Source organism: Equus caballus, chromosome 5 (genome assembly GCF_041296265.1).
Source record: "Equus caballus isolate H_3958 breed thoroughbred chromosome 5, TB-T2T, whole genome shotgun sequence".
Taxonomy (NCBI): domain Eukaryota; kingdom Metazoa; phylum Chordata; class Mammalia; order Perissodactyla; family Equidae; genus Equus; species Equus caballus.
The window spans coordinates 62,129,157-62,156,857 of record NC_091688.1 but is presented as its reverse complement, the minus strand read 5'-3'; the positions used below and the strand labels follow the sequence as shown (position 1 = coordinate 62,156,857).

The 27,701-nt window shown below is 42.0% G+C and overlaps 1 long non-coding RNA gene across 2 annotated transcripts; it reads left to right on the top strand.

The window, feature by feature from the left end:
* LOC111773556 (uncharacterized) lies at window positions 1–27,483 on the top strand. Of its 2 annotated transcripts, XR_011438761.1 has the most exons (4): window positions 1–332; window positions 421–547; window positions 4,961–5,134; window positions 5,257–5,498. It is a non-coding gene; the product is annotated as an uncharacterized lncRNA (long non-coding RNA). The 2 variants fall into 2 exon arrangements; XR_011438762.1 differs by lacking the exons at window positions 4,961–5,134; window positions 5,257–5,498 and adding an exon at window positions 27,094–27,483 and having other exon boundaries at window positions 53–314.
* The last annotated feature ends 218 nt before the right edge of the window (window positions 27,484–27,701 follow it).

Below are 27,701 nucleotides of genomic sequence, written 5' to 3'. Positions count from 1 at the left end.
GGGTGTGTTTCCGGCACTGTTTGCTACCAGCTAGCTAATGTTTGGTCTCCTTATCTTAGGAGAGGGTAATGGCTGGTGCCAGCATGGAGGCCGCCTGATCTCAATCTGACTCTAAAGTTATTAACAGAGCTACCAGGAGGCAGGCTTCCGTGTGGGCCCGCAGCCAGAGCTTCAGGAAGAGGGCCTAAGGAAGAAGAACAGACTTGGCCTCCGGTTACTAGGTAACCTAAGAGGAACATCTTTTAATAGAGCCCCAAATCTGCATCATCAGGGCCTCCTGCTCTCACTGTGTTCCAGGAAGTACTCCCTTCCAGGTACCTGAGCACACACAGGTCAGATTTTCCTCGTCTCTGAGACCCAGGAAGTTCCCTAGGGCGAGCAGATGTGGATCCAGCAACTAAGGGAGGTTTCTGTTTTTAGTGTTTTTCTACAGTTGGAGGTGAGAGGATGGATTGAGAAGGAGTAGCAGAGATCTCAGCCCCTGAAAACTTGGATTAATCAACTGACATCTGGGTATTCTTTTGCAGGAATCCAAGTTTCTTGTAAGGTAAGTGGTCAAGGTGACCCCTGATGGTAATTTCTCTCTGAATAGATTTTTGAGGACTTCATTCAAACTGCAGGGTCAAAGACATTATTGTGTTTAGACCAGCAGTTTCAATTTTGGAAGCTTACTAGCTGCCTGGTCAAGTCGCTTAACCTCATTAAAGTCTCAATTTTCCATATTTACAAAATAATAGCACTTATTTCCAAGTATATCATGGATTAAATGAGAGAGAAAGCATATAAAGTGTTTAGCCTTTATTCCAATTTCTTCTTTCTTCATTCCATTTAATCACATTCATCTCCATGATGGGATCGCAAGCCCCAGAAAGGCAGTAGGCACTCTGCTTACTTCACTTCCTTGCTCCCATCCTAGAGTCTACCACAGTGCTTCTCAGTTAGATAAAACTTAAATGAGCCTCTCCTACATGCCAAACAAAAGACATAGTCCTTGCCCTAAAGGAGTAACACAGTCTCTTAGAGGGAGACAGATGAGTCAACAAATAAATGTAATCAAGCATCCTAGATGCTCTAACAAAGATCTAAATGGGCAAAAAGCAACAAAGCAGAGCATGTTGTCTTTTAGTTTGGAGACTAAGAGATAGAAAAGGGTTTAAGAGCTTCCCGGTTGGTGAACATGAGGAGATGTGGAGAGAGTGGCATATGGAAGCTCTGCACCCTTTCCTTGTTCCTTGCCCTGTGCATTTCTTCCATCTGGCTGTTAATAAACTAGCAATCTAGACTACCGGCTCTCTCTCCTTTACAAGCGCCTGATCAGCCCCAAAGTTTTCGCTGTGCACGTGGCTGGGCTCCAGGGGAAGCCATGGCCAGGCCGAGTGATCTGGAACAAACTAAGAATTTATGCTCACTGCACAAAGTACAACAACTATGATCATGGACCCATTATACTTTTTATCAGCAACCTGCACCAATCAAGAGAGAAAATCAAACTGGTCAGGACAAGCTTGTACACCAGTATCTGCTGCAGCCCTGGGGACAGGAGGGTCTGAAGTCCCATCTCCTCTCTTTAACAACAATAAAGGAAGGTATTGGAGTGTCCAACCAGCCACATCAGAACTCCTAGACTGACCGAGTATAAGTCAACAAGCATTAACGTGAACTACCATCAAAGGCAAGAAGGCACTGAACCACTATTGAAAATTAAGAAATGGAAACAATTCTGTCTAGCAGGTGAAAGGACTCCAGCACACAGGAAAAATAAAGCTGAGAAGGATGCATGCTAAAAAAGAAAAGAAACAGAAAAAGGTTCAGAGAGGATGTGTTTGAACTGAGAACCGAGAATTAGCCAGATGTCCCAGAGTGTGTGTCTAAGTGTGGACTTGTGTGTGGGCACAGGATGGAAGGGGAGGGGTGGAAGGGATGGGTCAGTCCCCAAACAGAGGAACAATTCTAGCAGAAACAGGCAACAGCCTGGCCTCTTCAGGGATCTGGAAGAGGTTTTGTGTCGCCAGAGTGTGTAATGTGGGGGAGGAGGTAGAGCAAGAAATAAGGTTACACAACTAGATAAGGCCAAATCACAGAGGATCAAGCCATTCTTAGAGGTTTGGGCTTGACCATGAGGGCAATGAACAGCCAACAGAGAGGAGTGGCATGATCAGATGCGCAGGTAAGAGTATTTTAGCAAAACCTTTTTCTTTAGTTGCAAAAATGATTTCAATGGGAAAAAATTTAGAGAACACAAGAAAAAAATCACTTATAATAATCTCATTGCCCATACACAACTCATAATGTTCTGGAGTGTGTCTTCCAGAAGAAAATAACAGGGAAAGGGTGCTAACACTTATGGAGTACCTACTACGTGCCAGGTGCTTTACGGAGGTTATCCCATTTAACTTAACACTAAGGTTCGCTGTTCTATGTGGACTACAGCCAGTGGGCTGTGAAGAGGGGCTAGACAGGGAGGAACTGACTTAGCCTTGCGTGACTGGGTGACCTAAGATGAACATCTTTCCTGAAGCACCTAATATCTTATCACCAGACCCTAATGCTCACACTGTGCTCCACTGGGCAGATGAGATGGGGCACAGGAAGGTGGGAGGAGAAGCAGCTTTGGGAAGAGGAGATGAGGACAGTAAGTTCTCTCTGAGATGTTTGTGAAACACCCAAGCAGATATATGGGTTTGGTACTCAAGAGGGAAATCTGGGCTGGAACTCAAGGTTTTGGAGTTGGTGCTTATATTCTACTAAAGCCTTGAGAAAAGGTGAATGTGTGCCAGGGAAAGAGAAGAGAGAAGACCAAGAACAGAGCTCTGGGAAATGACAGAATTTCAGACTCAGAGCAAAGGAGATGCCAGTAGGGTTTGTAAAAGAGGGTCAAAGAAGACCCAGGAAAGAAAGACACCCTGGAATTTATCAAGTGTCAAACGTCACAGAGGCCAAGCAGAGTACGCAGTGGAAAGAAGATACAGGGTTTAGCCATTTATCAGTAAGAACTTTGCCAGAGCGCTTCCTGAAGGGGGTGAGGGGAGCCTGACGCAGCAGGTGGAAAAATGAATGGACAGGGACAAGAATGCAGCCTCACCTTTTGGAGAGCTTTGCTGTGAGGGAAGAGAGTTTTGTGTTTGATTGATTTTGCTTTGAAAGACTTGAGAAAATATCATATTTTTATGAAAGGTGCCAGTAAGGCTGAACATGGAGCCTAGAGAGAGGAATAACAAAGGGAGCACAGTGCTCAAGCAATTTTTCTCATCCAAGGTGCAGTCAGTGTCTGGAGATACTTCGGGTTGTCACCTCTGAGTTGGGGGGGTTGTTAGCAGCATCTACTGCGTAGAGGTCAGGGATGCTGCTCAACATCCCAAAATGCACAGGACAACCCCTGAAACAAAGAACTAGCTGGCCCAACTGTCCAAAGTGTCAAAGTTGAGCAACCTTATTCTAAAGAAAGGAAAAACATATTGAGAACACAAGTGCTAGGATTAGCTGCCATCTGATGTCATTCAATACATATTTGTTTCATAAATAAGTGAATTAAAAATTCCCTCTGGAAACCCTATAGCTTAGGCATGGCATGAAGAATTTGAATGCTATGTAGATATTCAGTCTCAGAGATAAGACACAGGATCCTACTCTAAGTTTTGAATGAAATGATGCTGTCTAGAAAATTAAGGAGGGCTTGGAAGATGGGCCTGGCAGAAGGTAAACTGACATTTATTGAGTGTCTACTGTATGCCAAGTACTTAATATAGTACTGTGACTTAATATTCACTGCACTCCAGTGAGCAAGGTATTAGCTCCATTAACTGAGGAGAAAATAGCCTCACAGAAGTCAAGTCAACTTGTCCAAGGTCACCCATCAAGTAAAAAATGGAACCAAGATTTGAACCCAGTTATGCCTCACTCTAAAGTCCAAGTTCTCTCCACTATACTGTGCTGTCTTCATGCTATAATCAAGTCAAGTGACAGCTCAGCTGTGAAGGATGAGCAGGAATTTACCAATAAACAGGCAAGAAGAGAGAAATAGGGGCGTTCCAGGTGTTGTGGAGCATGTGTAAAGGCCCTGTGGTGTGAAACAGCGTAGCTAGTGAGGCTGTGTGACTGAAACAAATAGTACATGGCTAGGGCAGGGGGTGGGAGTGGAACCTGGTGCAAGCGGCAGATGAGTATTGTGTCTGCGATACACATAAGTCTTTTCTAGAAGTTAGCAATTCTTAATTTTAGCCTTTCCTAAAGCTATTCAACCAACCAGAGCCTCGCAGTCCTTGGTTTTACATGGTTTTACATGGTTTTCCTTTTGCCCAGTGCTAAATTTTCCATATTCCATGCACAGATGTATCTAAATATTGGTTTAGGGTTTAGGAAAGCAAAAGAGGACGACTATGTAACCCACAACTCCCCTGACTGAGACACTCATTTTACAAGGCAAAAGGAGTTAGAGAGTAATTTGGGAATATTTAAACACCTGTTAGACAGCAGTGGGCCCACAGCTGCCCAGAACCTAAAACCAGGGCAGTCAGGGAGCAGCTTCAGCTTGTTAACTGCAGTACCAGATAAATGTCATCCTCTGCTCAGGCTTTTTAATAGTTTCTTAAAAAATAAAAATAAAGTACTCAGTTGTACTTCCTAAGGCATTTCCTGTTTACAGGGTATGTGTTCTAACAGCTGTGTTAGAAAGCATGACCTAAGGGCTTTCAGATCAAACTGTCCTTTGAAGCTACTAGGTGCTAAGCTAGGGGATTTCTCCCACCCAGGCCAGAGCCTGGTCTCCTGGCCCCGATCCTGGATGTCCTGGGTTCCTGGCTCCTCTAACCATACAGTCTTGTAATGACTGCAAGAGGATGAACAGTGCATGGAGGCCTGGAGTCCACTCTGTCTTCACGGAATGTATCATTTAACTGGAAAGGCAGGAAAGAATGATTTTCACAAAGCATTTTACAGAAATTCCCATCTTTTCTGGTCACAGAGCAGAAGTTGCCAGGCACAGATCACCTCTGTTTCTTCTAACTCTCCCACGCTCACCCACCCCCAATGTCTTTCCCTGTTCTGGAAAAGTGTGAAAGAGCAGGATACATCCTAGGCTGCTGGACATGGGCCCAATTATTCTCTGGAACAAGGAGTCCACCCCTGATGGTGAAAGGTAAATGTATATGCTTACAAAAAAAAAATCCCTCTTTTTAAATACAGTCAGTTTAAACAAATTTACCACTTTTAGGCCACTAATTCACTAATTCTCATTTCTGTATATTTGAAAATACACAGCCAGGGCTGGCCTGGTGGCCAAGTGGTTAAAGTTCCACGCCCTCCACTTCGGTGGCTCAGCTTCACGGATTTGGATCCCAGGTGTGGACCTACTCTACTCTTCAGCCATGCTGTGGAGGCATCCCACATACAAAATAGAAGAAGATTGGTGCAGATGTTAACTCAGGGCTAATCTTCCTCAAGCAAAAAAGTAGAAGAAGAGGATTGGCAATGGATGTTAGCTCAGGGTAAATCTTCCTCACAAAAATCAATAAATCAATAAAAAATAAAAATACCCAGCCAGCCTAAAAGAGTTGAATCTCATTTCACACAGAAAAAAAAATTAATGCACAAAGATGTTCATCACAGCAGTATTTATAATAGCAAAAACCTGAAAACACCCTAAAGCCACAATCACAAGAGAACGGGTTAAAAAAAAGTATGACACATTCACAGTGAGATATTATGCAACTATTAATAGTTATCCTTAAGAGTGTTAGTAACATAAGAAAATGCCTACATAACAATGTTGAGTAAGCAAAACAAGATACACAACTGTATATACAACTGATATTTTAACTTTGAAAAGCATGCATAGAAAAAGGATCAGAAGGATACATAAGAAGATATACTATGGGTCAATTTTACTATCAGAAAACAGGAAACCTCTCCTATATTGGAAATGCTGAACGAGAAAAGGAGCCTAAAACGGAGAGAGGAGGAATAGCATCCCTCATAGTGTCTGGTACATCCTTCAGAGAAATACACTTATAAATAGGAGGTAATTTATAACTGACTGGTGTGGCTGGTGATCAGAATGCCATTACTTAGTAAGAGTGGAAATAGTAGCAGCTATTATAACCAAAACAAACAAACAAAAAACAAATTTGAGTCTTATTCAGTTAAGATGCTCAACCTAGGAAGATGACCTCCAAACGCTAGCAATAAAATTCTCACCACAAGAGTCTGCAGCTTTCCACTGCAAAACTAGAAAATTATCTTTCATCTTTATTTGCACACCCTCTACTATATTTTCTTACTAATATTAGGAGCTGTGTACAGTAAACAAAGAGATTGCTTCTAAGATGGTGTGGACTGGAAGGAATGGGGCTGGGAGAGATAACGCTCTGGTTACTCCATGGCTGTTTCATCAGTTGGACGGGATGGATACCACTGCGCTTCTTGGTTTAATCCTCCCTTTCAAGTTTGGACACCTGCTTTCCTTAACTATCCCAGCTCCAGGGAAGGACTAACAGTGAAGCAACTTAGTTTTTTAGGTATTGAAAAAAACTATATCAAATAATAGATTGCTATCGATATCTATTTTAAAACCGACTTATGTATCTTGAAAATTTCTTGGGAAAAATAAAAAGGGACACAGAGTGTCTGCTCTATGAAATATTTAAGCTATAATATTAACTATTTAATCACCAGCAAGGCCAGTCATTAAGGAGATTAAATAGATAAGATGGTGGGCATAAATCAGAAGCATATTGTCAAAGATTAGTAATTATTAAACCCGTTTATTGTCTTTCCAATAGGAAAAAAAGCAATCATAGAGTTTTTAATGGAGGTCTGGCCATTAAGCCATTGTGTAATTTTTATCTTTTCTTGCTCCTTTTGCCACATGGCATGATAACACCCTCTTTAGTAAATACATTTCCTCTGCCTCTGAAAAGCTGTGGGCGTAATCCTGGGCCAGACACCTACCTCTTGCGACTCAGTTTCCTCATTTGGAAAGGAGGGTGTTGGTTCTTGTGATTCTGACATTCTCTGTTTCTCTGAAGGAAAATGTTTTGATAGTTCTAGGACATGAGTTATCATATATCATCATTCTAAGACACATTTAATTGTAAGACACACCATAATTTTATGTATTACTAAGAAAGAAAAAAATCCTGCCAACTAAACTATGACCCAATGCCTTAAGCATAACCGTGTGACCCAGGAATCACTCATACCAGCCTCTCACAGCTTTGAAATATGGGACAATTCTCCCTGCCTTCATTTGGCTTATGTTAGGCAGTTCTTTCGTGTATATATCAGTAACAAAACATAACCCAATTTAATTTGCTTGTGGATATTTTTTCTTTCACAGGTCCCATAAAACACTTGGTTCTTGATTTTTGCAATAAGATATGGAATTGTGGTAATTTCTCCAGTGATAAATGCCTGCTTCTGGCACTCACTAATATGAGATTCATGTCCCACTATTTCCATGCCTTCTGCAAGTACAATTACTTTTCATTTCAATGCTAAATCATAGTGTAATTTTTTGTAATTTCAACAGCAACTAAGGTCAACATGTTATTACCAACAGTGTACTTAACTCAATTAAAGTAATGACAACATGAACAGCTATGACTAAGTCTGAGTCTAGGCAGACCATGACAACTACATCATGACTGCGGCCTGGCTGACATCAGTGTAAGACGCATCCCAATTGATTTCAGAGATCTTAAAAAAAATTGGAGGGGGAGCAGGTAATGTGCGTCTTAGAACTGATGAATTGAGATATGTCTTATTTACCTCCAGTGATGGCCTTCTGGCATACAGTGAATGTTCAATAAATATTTTTAGGTTATTGAAGGATTGGCATGAAAGGGTGGATGAACGAACAAGAACAAATGAGTAGCTAATTGGGAATGCTGAAAGGACACCTCACTGCCTTCTTTCAGATTGTTTCTTGTTTGGTGGCAAACTACCCTGCAGTCTTGAATCATCAGAGCTGGCTGGAATTATGTGTCTCCCAATCTTCACCTAGGACTTGGCATCGAGCTCACAGTCCTTCCCTGTTCTCTCTGCCCCCAGCTCTTACGCCTCTATCAAACTGTGAAACTCCCATGTCTGTACGGAAGACTCATGTCACATGATCTTATATTTCCTTGGCTCCTCAACCCCAGTGGCCTATCCTCTTATCCTCTCCAGCCACCTACTCCCAGCCTTCTTCCTCCTTGTCCTTGTATTTCAACCATTTTATAACATTCCACCCTTGATTATTGACTCCCTGCCTTCTGCACTTCTGCACCCAGGCAGCTACAAGCCATCACGCCAATTCCCTTGCTTCAGCTTCAGGGAGCTCTCAAGCTGCCGCTAATCTGCTCCATCTATCTTTTCTTCCCAATAGCTCTTCCACCCTTTCCATTTTTTCCTCAAACCCTCAACATCTTCACTCTCAGCAAATCATCTTACTTTCTGCTGCATGAGAAAATTAAACCTATCAGCTTGGAACTCCCTGGGCTCCTTCCTCAGTAGCTAAAAACTAAAAACTCTAATTCTCTCCTTCCCTCCTGATGCAGGGTAACTTTTTCTCTGGTTCAAGGCTAATCCCTCCACCTCGTCTCTGCTTCCCCCTCAGGAAACTCTCACGCTATTAATCATCCCCTCTCTCTCTGTTAGTCCAAACTTCCTCCTTACTTGATCTTTCCTGGTAGCACACAAATAGGTCATCTCTACTCTCTTTAAAAACAACTTCCCCCTTCCACACTCCTCTCCTGGTTCTAGCCCTTTCTTTCTCCTTCAAAGCCAAGTTTTTAAAGTCCACCTATTATTGTTGTTTCCACTTTCACCTCCCATTCACTTGAAAGTCTACTGCAACCCGGCGAACGTCCTCACCATGCCAATAAAGTTGTTCTCTAAGGTTACCAGTTACCTCCATGTGGCCTATTCATATCTCACGTTACCACTCTATGGAACTTAGTACTGTGGAATACTCCCTCCTTGACATTTCTTCCCCTTTGATTTTTGTGATATCAGTGTCTCCTCCTTTTTCATATGTTTTTATGTTATTTTTTGATCAGACAGAAGGCGGCTCTGTCTTCAGCCTTTGGTCCCCCAGCCTACTTGTGAACTCTCTTTTGTGGTCTTTAATCAAACATACTGCTTCAGCTTCCATACATGACCCTCAGCCCCAGATCTGTCCCAAATGTATCCAACTCAAACTTCTCTCCACATCGATGATAACAGGTCTGCATTAAACGCATCTTCCTCCATAAACCTGCTTCTCTTCCTGCCTCAATGACCATCCACACAGTTGTTAAGCTGGAAACGTGGCCATCCCCTTGGACTCATCCCTCCCTCATCCACACACCTGATCAGTTATTTAGGCTTCTAGAGTCTGTCTCCCACCATCTCTTGAATTCATCTCCACCGTTTCTACTTTAGCGAGGCCTTTGACATCTGTCACTTGGATCATAGTTGTCTGCTCATTGCTGCTTCTTCAACCTACCTGCCACACTACTGCCAGAATAATCTGTCTAAAATGCAAATCAGATCATGTTATTTCCCTGCTTAAAATACTTCAATGGCTCCCCAATAGTTTTCAGGATAAAATTAACACACAAGGCTCTTTATGATATGCCCCTGCCTACATCTTTGGCCCTGTAGAACACTCTAACACTTTCTTTTCTCTGATCATACTTGACTATATGCACAGGATGTTTCACGCCCCTGAACTTCCTCTTGGGATGCTCTCCTACCCTCTCCTCTTTGGTCTGGCTAACTAAGGATGCTGCACATCCTTCTCAGACATCTCTGCCTCTAGGAAGCCTTCCTTAACTCCCTGGTTAGGTGCTGCCCCTCTGTTTCCCAAGAACATCCTCTGCATCCCTCTCTTACCTCTATTGTCATTGCTGGTTTATTTATATGTCTTATTCTAGAATATATGCTCCATGAAAGCAAGGACCACGTATTACCTGGCTTAGGCTATCATAAATATTAGTAGAATGAAGTGAATGAACAAATGAATCACTGAGCTTTTAAGTCTAAAAATAAGGTCAAGTGAAGAAAAAGTTGTTTTATACTCCAGACAGAGGAAAATTGTGGCTAAACTAAGTAATGATAATAGTGAAAGAAGCATGAAGAAAAGCACTTAAGTGAAGCAGATATCTGCATTTGCTCATATCTTTCTCTAAATTGTATCATTTCCTTGAATAAGTATGTTATTATTAATGTTTTGGTGTCTTACTGATAAAAATTGAATTAATTTTTAAGTGAAAAAACCTAATTCATTAAGAAAATATCTTAAGCGGCACTCCCAAGGAAATAAGTTCAAGTAGAGCCTAATTACTTGGAACACAAATCCAGGCAGCACAGTACATCTTGCACAGTTTTGATTTTTCTCACCCAAAATTTTAACTTGGTATTTAAATTTCTCCAAGGTTTTATCCCAGACTGTCTTTCACCATTCTCCTGTACTCAATCGATATCCCAGTCAAACTGAACTTCTAAACGTTCCCTGAAAATGGTCCACATTTCCCAAATGCTTTATTTCCTCTACCTGGGCCTTCATTCTCTCCACCAGGAATCTCTTTGCTCCATTTCCAACTATTTAAATATTAAGTGCAACTTCACGCATGAACACTTCTCAGATCCCTTTTGGAGGGATTAATTTCTCCTCTTTCAGGACTCTCATATCATTTTGTACCTCTTATTATATTCAGTTTTATTTTTTTAACTTTTGTGTAGCAAAAATTATGATAAATTATCATATTTGATTTTATATTGAAGTTTTGTTTAACATTTTTTCAACCTCTTAAAGACTGTATATAACTTTTAATGACATATTTCAAGCAAATATATTTTAAGTAAAGAGAATAATACAATACTCTATCCACACTGGTACATGATAGTTCTAAATCATGCATGTTAACCAGCATGTATTACTCCATTGTATAAGTATTCCACAACCTACTTATCTACTCTCCTACTTCCAATTTGTTGCTATTTTGCAATAATAAACATACTTGGAGATGATCTCTTGTGAAAAAGCTTCTCTAGGATATCTTCCTATGAATTACATTCTTACGAATGGAGTATTGCCTTATACACATCTTCAGCTTTCCTGGTTCTTGCCCTCAGCTCCCTGCAGTGCCAGGCGCTATTCTAGGCTCTGGAGATTATGCCTGTGAACAACAGGAAGTCCCTGCTCTCGTGGAACTTACATTCTACTGGGAGGAGGGAAACCATAGCAAGCTGTATGCTTATAAGCTCCCATGTCCTCACCAACCCTCAGACATTTTGTCTTCATTTTACGAATCTGATAGGTGTAAAAGGATACCTGCTTGCTTTAATTTGCGTATCTCTGATTAGTAACACACTCAACCATTTTTTCTTATGTTTGTTCACCAGTTTTAGGATTCCTTTTTGTGAAGGATCTGTTCATGTCTTTTGCTCATTTTTCCCCGTTGAGTTGTCTTGTTCTCAATAATGTATGCGATATATTTATTCATAATGCAATCTTTTTTGGTTCTATACATTGTATGTATACACTGCTAGCTGCTGGTTTGACTTCTCGCTCTGAGTCTTTTTGTTGTAAAGAAGTTTTAATTTAAATATAATGAGGGGTCAGCCCCGTGGCTGAGTGGTTAAATTCGCGCACTCCGCTGCAGGCCACCCAGGGTTTTGTCGGTTCGAATCCTGGGCGCAGACATGGCACTGCTCATGGAGCCACGCTGAGGCAGCATCCCACATACCACAACTAGAAGGACCCACAACTAAGAATACACAACTATGTACCTGGGGGCTTTGGGGAGAAAAAGGAAAAAAATAAAATCTTAAAAAATAAATAAATAAAATAAATAAATAAATACAATGAAATGTGTCGATCCGGGCTTTTATGATTTGTGCTTTTTGTATCTTATTTTAGAAGTCATTTCCTTTCCCAAAGTCATAAAAATATCCTCCCATATTTTCTTCTTCAAATTTTAAACACATTTTTTTAAGGTTCTATTTTTTTCCTTTTTCTCCCCAAAGCCCCCTGGTACATAGTTGTACATTCTTCGTTGTGGGTCCTTCCAGTTGTGGCATGTGGGACGCCGCCTCAGCATGGTTTGATGAGCAGTGCCATGTCCATGCCCAGGATTCGAACCAATGACACAATGGGCTCCCTGCAGCGGAGCGCACGAACCCAACCACTCAGCCACGGCGCCAGCCCCTTCAAATTTTAAAGTTTGTCTTTCACATTTAGGAGTCTAATCCACCTAGAATTAATTCTTGTAAATGATATGAGGTAACTATGTAGTTTTATTTTGTTTTCTGTGTGGAAACCAATTGTCTCGGTACCATACCTTGACTGCTTGGTAACACCACCCACTTGTCATAGGTGCATTTCCGTATAAGTTTGGGACAGTTTCTGGGCTCTCCGTTCTGTTTCACTGGGCTATTTGCATAGCCCTTGGTCAACCTCACACTGTCTTAATTGCTATTGATTTGCACTAACTTGACATGTAGTAACACAAGTTCTCCCAACCTTGCTTGTCTTCGAAATTGGGTGGCCTATTTATGGCCTCTGAATGCTCCACCTTCTGAATTTACATTGAGCTTATCAAGTGCCACTCAAAAAGCCAAAGCAAAACAACACTTGGGGATTTTGACTGGAATTGCACTGAACTTATAAATTACCTTCTGAAGAACTGGCATCTATATTGAGTCTTCCTTGCACAAAACAGAGTGTTTCTCAGTAGCTGTTGAGGTATTCTATGTCTTCCAATATGGTTTTATTTCCACAACTGTTGTACACATCCTTGGTTAGAGTCATTCCTATTTTTTTTTAATTTTTTGCTGCATAGGAAATATTATTTTTTATTACAGTTTCTAATTACTTGTTTCTCCTATACAGGAACACAGCCAATTTTTGCATTTTGGTTTGTTTGTATGGATTTTGCTAAACTCTTTTACTTTAATAGTTGTAGATTGTCTTGAATTTTCTGTGTAGATAATCACCTTGATTGTGAATAACAACAGTCTGTTTCTTACTTTCAGATCCTGACACATCTAATTTCTTTGTATCCTATGGTTGCTTGCTAGGCCCTCCAGCACTCGATTTAATAGAAGTAGTGATGGCAGACATCCTTGTCTTGTTCCTGACTTTAAAAGGAATGCTTTGGGGCCAGCCGGGTGGTGCAGGGGTTAAGTATGCACATTCTGCTTTGGGGGCCCGGGGTTCGCCAGTTCGGATCCCGGGTGCAGACATGGCACTTGGCACACCATGCTGTGGCAGGCATCCCACGTATAAAGCAGAGGAAGATGGGCACGGATGTTAGCTCAGGGCCAGGCTTCCTCAGCAAAAAGAGGAGGATTGGCAGCAGTTAGCTCAGGGCTAATCTTCCTCAAAAAAATAAATAAATAAATAAAGGGAATGCTTTTAACAAACATTAACCATTAAATATATTAAGTATATTATTTGCTGTAAATTTTGGATGGATATCCCTTAACAAGTTAAGGAAGTTCATTCTGTAATGAATTTGCTAGAATTTTTACCATGAATTAAATTTTATCAAATGTTTTCTCTGCATCCATTGAGAAGATGATTTGGTTTTTTTCTCCCTTAATATATAAATGTAGTGAGTTATATTAATAAATTTTCTAATGTTTTAGTATTGTATTCTGGGATAAACCCAAACAGATCATAAATATTAATAATATTTATTAATAATAATGCATTGCTGGATTTAATTTTCTACTATTTTGTTTAGGATTTTTACATTTGCATTTAAGAGAGATTGGTCTACAATTTTCCTTTCCTATTTATCCTTGTCTGGATTTGATATCAAAATTCACCAGCATCATAAAATAAGTTGTAGTCATTTTTTTCTTTTTCTGTTCTCTGAAATAGATTTTACAAGATTATGATTATCTTTTTCTTAAGTGTTGGTTAGAATTTGCTTTTAAACCCCTCTAACTCTCACGTGTTTTGTTTTGTTATTGTAGGTAGATTTTAAACTACCAATTCAAAAAATAGCTATATCTCTCTAATTAGATTTTCTATTTCTTCTTGAGTCAGTTTTAGTAAGTTTCATTTTTCTAGGGAACTGGTCATTTCATATAAGTTTTCAAATTTAGTTGCGTGAAGTTTCTAGCATTGTCTTATTTTTAAACGATTCTGTTATATATGTAGTGATTTTAATCTGTCAGTTTTATTAGCCTTCTGAAAGCACCAGCTTTTTGTTTCCTTGATCATTTCTATTGTAACTTTGTTTTCTATTTAATTTCTCCTCTGTATTATTTTTCTTTTACTTTTTTTGTGTGTATGCTGTTGTTCCTTTATCTAGTGTCCTGAGTTGGACACATGATTCATTAATTTCTAGTCTTCTTTTTTTCTAAATAAGCATTTTAAAGCTTTTGTAAATTTCTCTCTGCAAATTTTTCTGCAGCTTTTCCTGCATCCCACAAGTTCTAAAATATATTTTATTACTTAGCTCTCTATATTAGCTAATTTTAGTTATGATTTTTTCCTTTGACCCATCAATTATGATTTATTCCTAATGTTACTTAGAAGTATTTTTAAATTTACTAATGTATGGAAACTAGAGTAAACTATTTTTTAATAGATCAGAGGATGTGATCTATATGATACTGATTTGTTGTTGTTTGGGCTGAGATGGTGGAATAATGCTACCTGGATCCTTCTGTCTTTCTGTTGCATCATCCTAATACATGGCTTCCATCATATACCTTTTTTGCATTTCTCACTATTTCCAGCAAAATGGTTTGCATATAATCGCTGTTAGGTACAATCTACTATTTTAGCATACCATGCTGCATAAGAATGAATTAAGAGCCCAAACTCAAAAATCACAAGATTTACCATGAATCAGTCCTCCCTCTATTCTTACCAGTTTCTTTCTCTTATATAGAGGTCAGACTCCTGTTCTAGAACTGCCCATCAGAAGCCTCAGCTTTATCACATGCCTGAGCTCTGGACCTGAAGTGCTAGCTCCAACATTAAGCATTTGAGGAATATTTGTTGAATTCAAGAATGCATAATTAGAAAGGAATGAATACTCCCAGCATGCTAATCTTGCAAGCCCCAAACTAGAAACGGATGGCAAATGTCACAAACAGTAACTCAATACTCTTACTAAAGAGATTGGAACTAGAACAAGGCAGGCTTACAATGCAAGCAGAAGCCTCATGCACTGCGTAGTCTTAGGGGGAAACAATTTAAGGAAAATTAATTTCTAAACAATAACTTTCTGGAAGCCTCTCTAACATATATATTTATGAATCTTCTGGCTGACCTTCCGGCTGACCTGTCACACATGATTTTTCCCTTGTTCACAACATAAGTGGTGTCTTTCTGCTCAGGACAGCAGCAACTCCACAGTGGATTATTGTCCACAGAGCAAATCTAGATAGTAGAGCCAAAGGCACGTGGAGTGGGAGTGGGAGACTGAAGGTTAGGGCAAATGACTTGGATTGTATTTTGTAGGCGGTGCTTGGCTGTCCCAGAACTGCATCCTTCCACCTTGCTTTGGCCGAGTCGACACAGCTTGGGTGTGGTTGCTCATAAATATTCCCAAAGAGCAATGACCATCCTTGTGAATTCCTGAACACACCATCTCCGTTGTGGAAGAACGCTGGGGTGTGTGTCCAGGCCTCTCAATGAAGTTTTAATCAAAGCCCTGTTTCCTTCCCATTGTTGCTTTTGGAGTGGCCTTGTTCTCTGAGCCCAAGCTTTGACAACAGCACCTCCACTGAATTTTTCCATAGCAGCTCCTGGATTTCTGCCCCACCCCCTTCCATCTGCACGCCCCCATTTCCTCTCTTCTCTGTTTTGGCTCTGTGTGGTTCTTCTCGGTAAAGTGGCTGAAGAGTAATGAACCCAAAATACCCAAGTAACAAATGAGTCAGCACCCTTCAACAGCAGAGCTCTGCAATCAGCGGGTGTGTTGGGGGGTAAACAGCAGAGGAGGTGGCTGCCCAGAAAGAGAGAGAGGGAGAAAAATAGAAACAAAATGAAGGAGTTGGCAGAGGTGGCTGACAAGAGCTGAGTGGGCGGAGGGGGCGGGGAACTTGGTTGGCTTGCAAAGGTGAGATCAGCGCTGCTGCTCGGCCCGCCCTGGCTGACTCAGGCTAAGCTGGGGCTCCTCAGGAACTGTGAACACTGGGCTGTCTAGTAAAACTCAGCTGGACAAGTCACCTGACTGCTGTCCTCTTCTCTTTACAAGTTCTGAGTCCTAGGGCTTGGAATTCTTTGTTCAGGTTGCTACAAGGCTGCTAATCAGGGATGAAAAATGATACTGCTCCAGGGTCATTCCTTTTCTGGTCACATGATATCCGGGTGACAAGAATCAGAGCACGATTTAAGTTACTTCTTTGTACTTCTCTGTTGGGATTTTTTAGAATGCATCCTTTTCCCAAAACCTTATCTTGAAGCATAATAGTGGAGCTAGATGGCCAGCTCAAGGCTATGGCTAGAACATGGGGCGAACACGATGGGCAACTTGGGCGATGGCTTTCCGGAGAGATCGGGGATGCAGCCTCATCGGGATCAGCTTGGCTTAGAAGCCACTGGGCATGTGTCCTGGTAACTTAGGACATAACTCCTACTTTTTACACTTTTCTAAGTGAAAAAGGAGTAAGGTATGCTGTGTCCTTGGAACATGCCTAATGGTCTGATTTCATGGGGGTCAGCCTGGCCAGCCCACAGTCCTTCTTGAAGACTTTTAAAATGTCGCAAGAAGCCAGAAAGGAAAACCCTGTGTGCAAGGAACAAGGGCTAAGATGCATCCAGGAATATTAATGTTGTATGGCTGCCAGAAGAATCTTTTGGAAAAAAAATATATAAAATGTCCCCGAGAAAGGTTGTCTCAGATCATGAGGATGACAGGATTTACTCACAAGCTGTCTGGTTCTCGTTTTAGGTCAAAACGAGGAAGTTTGGGGACTAGCTTAAAAACAGAGGGAAAGAAAATAAGTTGATTTGGGTTTTCAAGCCTGCAGCCAGGTTCCGCTTCACTTGACCTTGCAGTGGGGGCTGGACTCCGCCTTCAGTTTCACCCCCACAGCCCTCCCACCCCTATCCCGCATTAGAGCACAACCAGATGCCATGACTTTGAAAGAGCCAAGCTTGATCTCAAGAGGAAGTGGGGAGACTTAAATCTAACAAGGCTTGGCAGCTAGAAATAAAACAACAGACACTATAAAGAAAGACCAGAACCCAAGACTTGATCAAGGTAAACTTTCTGGTCTCCATTAAGTTCCTTAAAAGTGCTGCTTGGGGTTGGCCTGGTGGCATAGTGGTTAAGTTCACGTGCTCCACTTCCCTGGCCTCAGGTTCAGGGGTTTGGATCCCGGGTGCGGACATATGCACTGCTCATCAAGCCATGCTGTAGCAGTGTCCCACACACAAAAAACTGGAGAAAGATTGCCACAGATGTTAGCTCAGCAACAATCTTCTTCAAGCAAAAAGAGGAAGATTGGCAACAGTTGTTAGCTCAGGGCCAATCTTTCTCACCAAAAAAAAAAAAAAAAAAAGTGCTGCTTCTGCTCGCTTCGAGTTACACTCAGCTGAGCCAACTGGTAAAATTACTGAAAATCCTCTTGGAAAACAATTCACAAAAATCATCTCAGGGAAGTCCATACTCTAGGCCCCAGAAGTCTTCATTTCAAAATGCTTTTTAAGATGATATAAACAATATACGCTTATTAGAAAAATAAAAGTAGAAATACAAAATTAGCCATAATTCCAACACTCAAAACGTTATTTTAGAATGTTTCCTTGCAGTCATTTTATAGGCATAGATTTATTCTTTGAACACAGTTGTTCTCGTTCCGTACATAGAATTTTGCACACCGCTTTTTGCTAAATATATAGTATTGTTTTTCCCTGTCATCATATGGAAAATTATGTAATCAGGATTATTAATGGTTGACTAATAATCCATGGAGTTAACTTAATCATCCTCTATGTTTTGGACATTACATTTGTTTCCAGTTTTTAAAACTATAAGATTTTATTTAATTAGTGTATAAAATTTGGAGGCTTTTGCATCAACCCCATCAGCTAGCCATGTGGTAAATCCTACTAACATCTGGATCAATAAACTGAGAGCTTCAGGACGAAGCTGTAGGACAATCAGAGGGAGCTGCCAGTCGGATTCCTTGGGGAATCTCGTCCCTCTTGAGCCAAAAGACTGACAGATTTCTGGCACAGGAGTCTTGAAGGACATAGAAATTGCTTAAGGCAATGTCACCAGTATATTTGCCTGCCAAATGTGGCCCACAAGTTCCGTGTCCAGCCCAACATTTTCAAGCATCCTGGAGATAACAGATAATATTTTCAATGAGTGAAAAGAACAGTAAAATAAAAGACATTGGCTACACTTAGTGTGACAAAGCTAAGGATCTCATTTTAAAACGTTTATAAAGTGTCTTGCCATCTCTTATTCTGATGTCTTATTGGAGCAGTCTGATTTCTTTGGAGTTTCCCTGGTTGGGTCACTTGCTAGAGAGGTAGGTTTTGAGCTGCAGAGGTAGGGCAGCAGAAGCAGAAAGAGTTGGCACCTGTCAGGATGAGCAGTGTTAGCCACGGGGATAATTTATCATTTACCAAATAGCTCCTAGTTGTATGATGGCATTAAATATTTCATGCAAATACCGTTTTCTTTCAAAGGCAAGTCCTATGTCATATAGAATACAGTTCCTGAGCATAATGGAGGAGAACGTGCTCCATGCTAAGCTCTTCTTAGAGATTATTTCATTTAAGAATCTCAACAATTCAGAGTTAAGTGCTCTTTTCTCCATTTTGCATATCAGGCAATTACAGTACAGAAAAGTAAAATAACTCACCCAAGCGGACATGGCTGATAATGTTTGAGCCAAGATTAGAATATAGGGCTCACTTCAAAGCCTGTGGTCTTTGCATTACATCATGCTGCTTCCATTGTTAAATCTAACAGATAAACATGCTTGTAATAAAAAATGGGTTAATAAGTAATGATTAAAGGTGGGGCTTTCTCTGAGATCCAGAAGTCACCATTATGGGCAGGCAGGATCATCCATAGCATTCTCTTGAGAGGCCCTAAGGACAACCGATGAAGACTAGCGGCCAGCCACGTCAACTGTGGGTACGGAGCTCTTCCGTGGGGCAGTCTTAAAGACCCCACAGAAGCTCTGACAACAGGAGGCCACAGGGAGCTCCTACCTCCCATTTTCCCCAAGCCTAGTCCTTGGGCCATATTATGGCTGATGGAAATGGAAACTATTGGCTTACTGTGCTTTTTAATACCTGTAAGATAGAATGATTAGATTATAACATAAGTGTCTGTTTCCCACTAGACTTGAGTTTTGTGAAGTCAGGGACCATACCTGTTTTCTTCATGGCTATATTCCCACTCCTAATACAGTGCTTAGTCCATAGTACATGCTCAATAAAATTTTTTGAATGAGTAAATGAAACTTATTTATTAAACTTACTAAGTCTGGGCTAAAGGTGTGGGCTGGAGTTAAGGATTGCTCACGATCAACTCCCCAGGTATAGGTATGTTTCTCAGGATGTGTAGTCTGAATGGAGATGGCTCAAATCAGGATTAGTCAGAGAGCATGTGCAATCAGTTTCCGTTTTTTAATATCCATAATAAACTCTTGGTCATAAGCATGAAGCCATCTGACATAGGAAGTGAAGAGCTTCCTTTTTTCCCCTGCCCTTGCAGCATGGAGTGAAGATAAACTTTCTCTTTTTCTCTCCTCCTTGATTCCTTATCAAACCCGATTTAAGCTGGGCTTAGGAAGAGAATGCCTCCTGCAGAGGGTGCTTACAGCATCCCGCTTGTTCCCCAACAGGAAAATTGGGGCTGAAAGTATACATTAAGCCCAGTCATTAAGCAATTAATATTGTACCCAAGAAACAAAAAGCAAGAGCGTTACAAGGGGATTTTGTCATAATCCTACATCTCCCAAATGTGTAAACTCCAGGGAAGTCCAGATCCCCAGCAGGAACCCATCTGCTATGTTTTGAGTGTGATACGCTTCTGTTTATATTTGCTCATTTCTCTCACGGCGTGCCAGGAGAGAAAAAGTGATATTTAAAAAATTCATCTGCTAGTATTTATGCAACACATTTCTCTCCAAGTGTGGGTTGAGCAATGTGAGTAAAGCAGATGCAAATGCCTCCAACAGACTACAATGTAGCTTTTATAAAGAGAAGGGAGAGATATATATGCCTGGAAGGTCTGAAGATGAGAAGACAGGAACTGTCCTCTGATCAGCCTCACACGACAGGGAGAAGTTCTGGGTCTTGAGCCCCAGATTTGGAGGCCCGTTTGAATCTGGCAGTGAATCTCTTGGGTTTCTCCTATGCGCTCAATTTGGGGATTATAAAAGCTTAAGATTCCTGGTTGAGGATATGACAGTAAACAATTATCAGAGAGCATGTTACTGACAAAAAGAGAAAGGGGAAGAAACATCGGTTGAGCCTCAGTTATATGCCAAACTTTTTGCTAAGTGTTTCACACACATTATTTCATTTAATTCTGACAGCTATCCTATGATATTTTCATCCTCATTTTTCAGACCAAGCCTTACAGTAGCCATATAACTTGCTCAACATCATACAACTTAGGCTATTTTGAAAATCCATATTCTTTCCCCTGCATCATACTTACGAAGCTTCTAAGGCTTAAAATCTGTTGTCTGTTATACTTCATATGTGTTTGGCATCTAGATAGCTAAGCTTTGCTGAGTGCTTACTATGGGACAGCCGAGATCTAAGTTTGTTATACATGTTGGCAGAGTTAACTGTGCAATCACCCTATGAGGTTGATACCACTGTTTTCCCATTTTAAGGATGGGGAAAAAACAGAGTTTACATATACACAAAGTTATTCAAACTACAAGGAAATAGCAGAGCCCAATCGGGCTCCCTGGTCTGTGCACAAGCTCTGTGCTAGTCTGCCTCTCCTTTGAGGGTTTGCTTTTAAGCACATTCTAGAATGCCCCCTCCCCTTCAACTACCCCAAGCCTACACTGATATAATGGGGACAATATTCAGAAAACACAGTATTGTAATTCCCCTCTAAATCGCTCCTCCAGCCCACATCCCAGGGGCCCTGCCTGCAGGTGTAAAGCCTCAGGTGGGTCAAGACGGTTACATGCAACAAGCTTGAGGAAACGACCTGGATAATCTACACCCTTTAGAAGTTCAAGAACCAGGCACTCTGATTTCAGAGTTTCCCCCTTAGTATAAGGAGACTATTCCTCTGCTTGTGACAGGGGCTGGCAGGCCTCCTCTGCCAGCCTGACTCTAGAAGAACATGGAGCGGAAAACCCCATGCCAAGGCCGGAGTCCCCTTGTCCTCTGCCAGCCTCTCCTCTCCAGGTCTCTGCCTGAAGAATGAAATAAATTAAGAGAACGTCAAGGGCAGGAGCACTCCTTCCCGTTCCCAGGAAACCCCTCGTTGGGGCACCATGTTTGAGAGGGTGTAGCCGTGGGGTGAGGGAGCCAGGAGCCACATCTCAGAACCACAAGTACCATTTACAGAGAAGCAAGCAGAAGGGAAGAATCTGAAAGACTGAGCCTTAACCCAAAGACACAGAGTTGACTCTAAAGAAACTGTTTAAATAATTGAATGACTAAGTTTTAAAACCTATTGAACTAAAATTAGTTTTTCCCCTCTTGCTACCCAGCAGGTGGAGGCTCATAAGGGATATCAGAGTGATTTAGAGAAAAAAAAGACACTGTGCTTTCTTAACACATCTGAGTGGAGTGAGTAATTCTGCAATCCTGGTTTACACATGAAAGGGGAGGCAGATGTGAGTTTCGCAGTCAGAATCAAAAGCTGAGGCTGCTGCAATCTCGCTGTCTCCCGTCTTCATGGCCATAGAGGCTGGGATCCCCAAGACCTTTCTTTGAAGATCTGGTCTCTCCCCTGAGGGCTCCACATACTTATATTTAGACCATACAAGAACATGTTCATTAACCTCAACCACCATCGTCAGTGTGGGTAAACTGCCTTTTCTCTTTGGTGAGGTCGATGATGAGGGTGGGATCCTTTGTGTTTAAGGAGTAGAATTTCAGCCACTTCCTATTGCCTCTGGGTGTCCAGGACAATGACCACACCAGAGGGTGGTGACCCACAGCGGAGAAAGAAGATCCTAGTCTACATAGTCTACAGTCACCCCTCATTCCCATCACAAGAGGAAGATGCTGAAGACCAGCTGAGGAGACGGAAAGAGAGGAACGAGGCTGTGTCATGAAGGACTGAGGAGTCAACTCGGTAGACTTCTCTAGCAGGTTAACACGGGTGTGGGTAAAGGGACCTAGAGCTTTATGTGGCAGAAAGTTGCTTTTACTCTAGAAATGGGAAATGAGGAAAGAAGAATCTCTTTCTCCAAGTTCAGAAATGACCCTTCCTCTCTATGTACAATCTTCCCTGATGACAGACAGCAGAAAGTATAGTCGAAAGTTGCCCAGGTTTGGAAGTTCAAATCCCAGTTTTGCCACTTCTTTCCTGTGTAACCTTGGGCAAGTTACTTAACCTCTCTGTGCCTTTCATCTCTACTTTCATCTGTAAAATGGAGAAAATAACAGTACTTTCCTCACAGGATCGTTGAAGGATTAAATAACACATCTAAAGCCTAAAGAATAGTTCCTGGCACATAATAAGCCCTCAATAAATTTGGCTATAATTATTTTTATGATGAGGGTAAGAGTAGTATGATTTTGAAGGTCCTTCTAGTTTAAGGTACCCCTAAATTGATTGACAAGTGATTAAGGGTAAACTCTATTTGGATTTTTCAACAAACAGTGGTAGAGAACCTCCCTCCAGAGGCGAATTGCCTTTCGCAAAGACCTGCACCCCACACACCCTGGAAAGAACGGTGTTCACTCGATGAATCAGATCCTTCAGCCAAACGGGGTTTTGAAAGAAGTTGGACATCCTGACCCTTCCTGTCATTAAGGACGTTCTGATAACTATGTTGTATAAGACAACAGTAGCCAACTGCTGTCTTCCTCCTGTAGCCTGAGAGCAGGATCAAGTCAGTCTTCCTTCAAAATGGGCAGTGGAGCATGATAACGATGTTCATGGCAAGATCGTGGAGTCAGGAAGCCCCGGGTTTTAAATTTTGGCCTCATGGCTTCCTAAGTACAAGAGCCTAAGAAAGAAGTCTTTAAAAATGGGGATAATAATACCTATGTAGTAGGGTCTTGTGAGGGAGGATTAAATTAAATTATTTATAGAAAGTACCCAGCATAGAGTTGGCACTCAGTAAATGTCAGTTCCCGCTCCCTCTTTCCCCTTTTCCTGCTGAGAAACAGAGTTGGACTACTCTGTGGGGAGGGGATATTCATCGAATGAATGACTTTTATTTTTCAGTTTATTTTTCTCCCACTTTTCTGAGGCAAGAGATCATGAGGACGGGAGGAAACAAGCACCCATTGGTCTAATCTTTTCTATCTAGTGGAAATGGTCCATCTTCCTCTTGTGGCACTTTAAAAAAGATGATCAAAGTGCAGCTGATACTGAATTATCTAGCTACTCTAGGACCACCTTGATCAATCTAGGAATAAGGGTCCCGTTCATCTCTATTGAAGGTGGGAACAAATAAGGCCTCAAGAAAACCTACCCAGGGTGGCCTCATTCCAAAGTTTACGGGATGTGTGCAACACCCAAGGGGGCAGGACCAGTGGGGCCAGGGGTCAGGCTTGGCCATGGTGCTGTGATGTTTCATTATCAAGGGAAGAGGTACTGCAAGTCCTGACAGCGTCTTATCAGAGTCTGAAGGACAAAGCTGAGTCTCCGAGGCAACCCCTTCTAGTCATATTAATTCATCGTCAGAGCCCTTTTCCTTCCCCTCCAGGACCCACTCAAGCGCCCAACCCTCAGACTCACCGAGGCTTCACCCTCCATCCCCAACCACCCCACTTTCAACTGCCAGAGAACTTTTCTGAGATGAAGCAGAGGCCAAGAACCTGGGCCCCCCTGGACGGGAGTCATCTCAGGTGCTGACACACGCAAGTGCTAATCTTGGAAAGTACCGCTGATGAATCAAAAAGCCACTTCCCAGAGATGGCAGAAGAGCTCAAGGCTTGGTTCCTGGAACACCACTGATTTGGTCCAGAACCTTGAAGCCTTCTATGCCTCAGTTCCCCAGCATGTAGGAAGGGTAATGACAACAAAGGAAAATTGCTACCTACTGCTCAACCTGTCATCACTATAAGTTGGAATGACTTGACCAACTTCAGAATGCTGTGAAAATTAATTAGTATTTATGGTGTATTCTGAGATGAAAGGTGCCAAAATTAGACAGAGCTGAGGCAAGGGGCAGGGTGTTAGCTGAGGTGTGATGAAGATTCAACAGGATGTTCCTTTAGCCTGTAAATTAAACTTTAATTTTTATCAAGGTAGAAAATTTCAGAAAACAATTATTTTACTTTTTCCTTCATAAAATACTTTCACCTCTTTCCTTCCATGTCTGGGGCACAACCAGTTGTGTTGGAATACAAAACCCACTCCTCCCAGTTGAATTGCTGAGGACTGCAATTAAAAAAAATAGTTAACACCTTTTAGATTCTTCTTCATACCAGGCCACCTAAAGGGATAATATCTGGCTTTTTTTTTTTCCTTTCCTTCTCTTTTTAACAAAACAAGTAAAATTTGTAGAACCGAGATGCTATGAGATCCTGTTCAGCTTTTGCGCTGAAACGTTGTCTTTGCCTCCAGCCACATTTTCAGACAACCTTCATTTCAGACTCATCTTGGAAATGAAGGCGTTTGTTTGCTACTGGGCCACTTATTCTTTGCCTCTCTGCTCAAACTTCAAGAGCACAAAAGGAAAAGAGTGCAACCATCGTTTGCAATCTGCCATCCCAAACCTCTGATGTAAGAGATGCAAAGCAGGCTAGAGTGGGCCTTGGCTTCTCTGATGAGAAAAGCAGCGTAAAGAGGAGGAAGTGGGAAGAGGCCCTGCGGCTGCGGTGGAGCCTCTATCAGCAAAGTCAGCACCTACAGACTGACGAGGGCAGCAAATGAGCTCCCGCCTCGTGCTCCACAGTGACACTGCCATATCAGTCAGCATCAGGGGCTGGCGGGCCAAGTGTCTGCACATTGTCTGTGCTCCTAAACACTGTCAGTGACAAAGGCATCCTTTGAAGTCGGGTGACTGGGGACTATAGCCTCTGCCTCATTCCCATCTCCTCAATGTCCAGACCCTCACCACCACACTTTGATCCAAATTCTCCTTGGGGGGCCCTGTGACATGCTGATTCTACTTGAAATCAATTCCCAGTGGCCAGGATGTCCACAGTTTAGCTTATACTGAAAAAAAAAAAGTGAAAAAAAATCATCATCAAATAATTAAAAATGAGTCCCACTCCCGACATAATTTTGCTTTTTTGGTTTGTTTACAACGTTGTAGTTTCTACCTACTTCCCATCTTGCATCGTCCTTGCCTTCTTTGGTACTCCTTTCTTTCTTCCTCTCTTTGGGCCAACCTATTGACAACCATCTCACAAAATGGCTGGACGGTGGATTCCCCGGCTTATACATTCATCCTCAAAACAATTGTTTGGTTAAAACAGTCTTGGGTCCTCTATCAAAAGTGATCAGCAATGTGATTTGAAGCATCCAGGCCTGTTGCCTCTCTGAACATACCTAGGACCATGTTTATCTCAATGTCTGTGACTTATCAACCTCTCTTTCTCTCTGGTTTCCATACTGATTGCTTTGTGGTTAGTTGGGGGATGAAGACCTACTGCCAGAAGTTCAAGTCAACAGTGATAATTCTCCATTGAACCTCAGACGGAAGACTGACATGGTTGCTTACATGCCAGGAATCAGCAATCATAGGACTGAAGTGATTTCCAAGATTCAGGATTTTCTGAGTCCTAATAGCTAACAGCCAACAGAGAAAGGGGACACCCCAAACCAGCCTATCCTGTGAGAGGTAATGGGCACAGTGGTCCACCAAGGATGGTGATTTGCACATTTTTGTGGTTCGCCATCATTCTGGCAGGATAAAAATCCCCAAGGGCCAATTTACCCCACTGATCGCCACTTACCAACGCGAGAACAAACAAACTTACATTTGTTTATCGAGAAGAAAATCAAAGCTTTGGCAGAGAACCGGGACAATGTCTTTGGATCCCCAGGGCCTAATGGTCTCCAAAAATATTTACTGAAGTCATTTGATTCCTGTGAAGGTTAATCCTACATAGTTTTCTAATCATTTGGGTCTTGGAACTGTCCTTGGAGGGTAAATCTCTGTCTGAGGGTCCAACCAGGTCATGGATCGTGGGCAGACTAAATTCTTGATTTTTATAAAATGTGCTGGGGAGGAGATGAGCAGTGGGGACCCTGATCTTCCCAAATGCTTAGAATTAATGGATTAAACCATTGATGATTTGTTAAAGATGTTTCTTTCTAAAAATTGATGGAGGAAAATGGAGGGTCCAAGGTGGTCACCAAGATGGCCAGCAATCCAGATGCTGTTACGGGTAAACTCTTGGCATAAGAGAAAAGAAAACTGAGCAATAGGATTGGCCTGTGCGCTTCTGAGGTCATGTCATCAGTCTCCTGGGCCACAGCTCTCGCTTACTCAGAATGTGATTTGTTCAGGCAGCGCAGCTGGGGGCAGCAGGGCTCCGGCTACAAAAGCGTTGGCTGGTGAGAGAAAATCAAAATAATCCCCATTAAGTTCCCATTATCTTAAAAATTGGAAACCCTAATGAGAGGCTTCCAGAGCGAGCTGAGCAGCAGGAGGGCACCTCTGATGGACGCTGTCCTCTGTGAGGATGTCACTGTCACCATGGGCAAGCTGAGTGCCCTAGAGCCTCAGAGCAGTTTCCCTGGAAGCAGCCAAGATTGATTGGGCACCCCAGGACTCGGAGCCAGGATGAAGAGATGAGAAGCAGGCAGTCCAGGAGCAAGGCTGGCACCCTGAAGGAGACCCTTGGCCTGAGGGGTGATTGTGTTTAACCCTGCATTTTGTTAATTGCGCCTCAGAAACTCTGAACAGATTTAACTTTGATGGTCTCAGATTCTATTAAGTATGGTGCTGCCTAAAGGCAGGTAAAATGCCCTGTAAAGGACCCCCTCACTTCCATGGTTCTCAAACTGTGTTCTCATCATATTTCAGGTGGAGGAAGCTCTTCAAAGAAGAAAGGAGTTGGGAATCCTTATTCCCCCAGCAATGAGCAACTGTAGAAACACTCCTCTCACAGACCTGGCAAATGGCTTCTAGTGTTTTTGGTCCAAACACTACATCTCCCCAGCTCTGTGTCACATCTTGGCGCTGCATGGCCCAGTAGTACCACATCATCTCGTGGCACTGAGCCAAGAGCGTGCCCGGCGGCGCTTAGCACCATACAGGAAGTCTGTGGGGCCCTGCAAGCTCCCTCTACCACACTCCTACTGGAGCAGAGGAGGAGATTATCAGGCGGCAAAGTCATGGTGTTGCTATGATTACTCTGATGTGTAATAAATCTGTGTGGTGTGATAAATTAAGGCAAGGCTCTGTTCTCACTTTACACGCTGCCAATAGTTTTATTGTAACAGCTCGAAGTCGCGAGTTTTCCTTTTTAGGCAGAACAGAGGAAGCTGTGAAATTTGAAGAGAGAACAAAAGGATACTTGAATGTAGTTTGCAAGACAGGTATCTTACATGAGCGGGCTCATCAGGTCATCCAACACAGAACATTTCTGTGCTTAATGGCGTTGGGAAACTTGGAGGCCTTACAATGCCCAC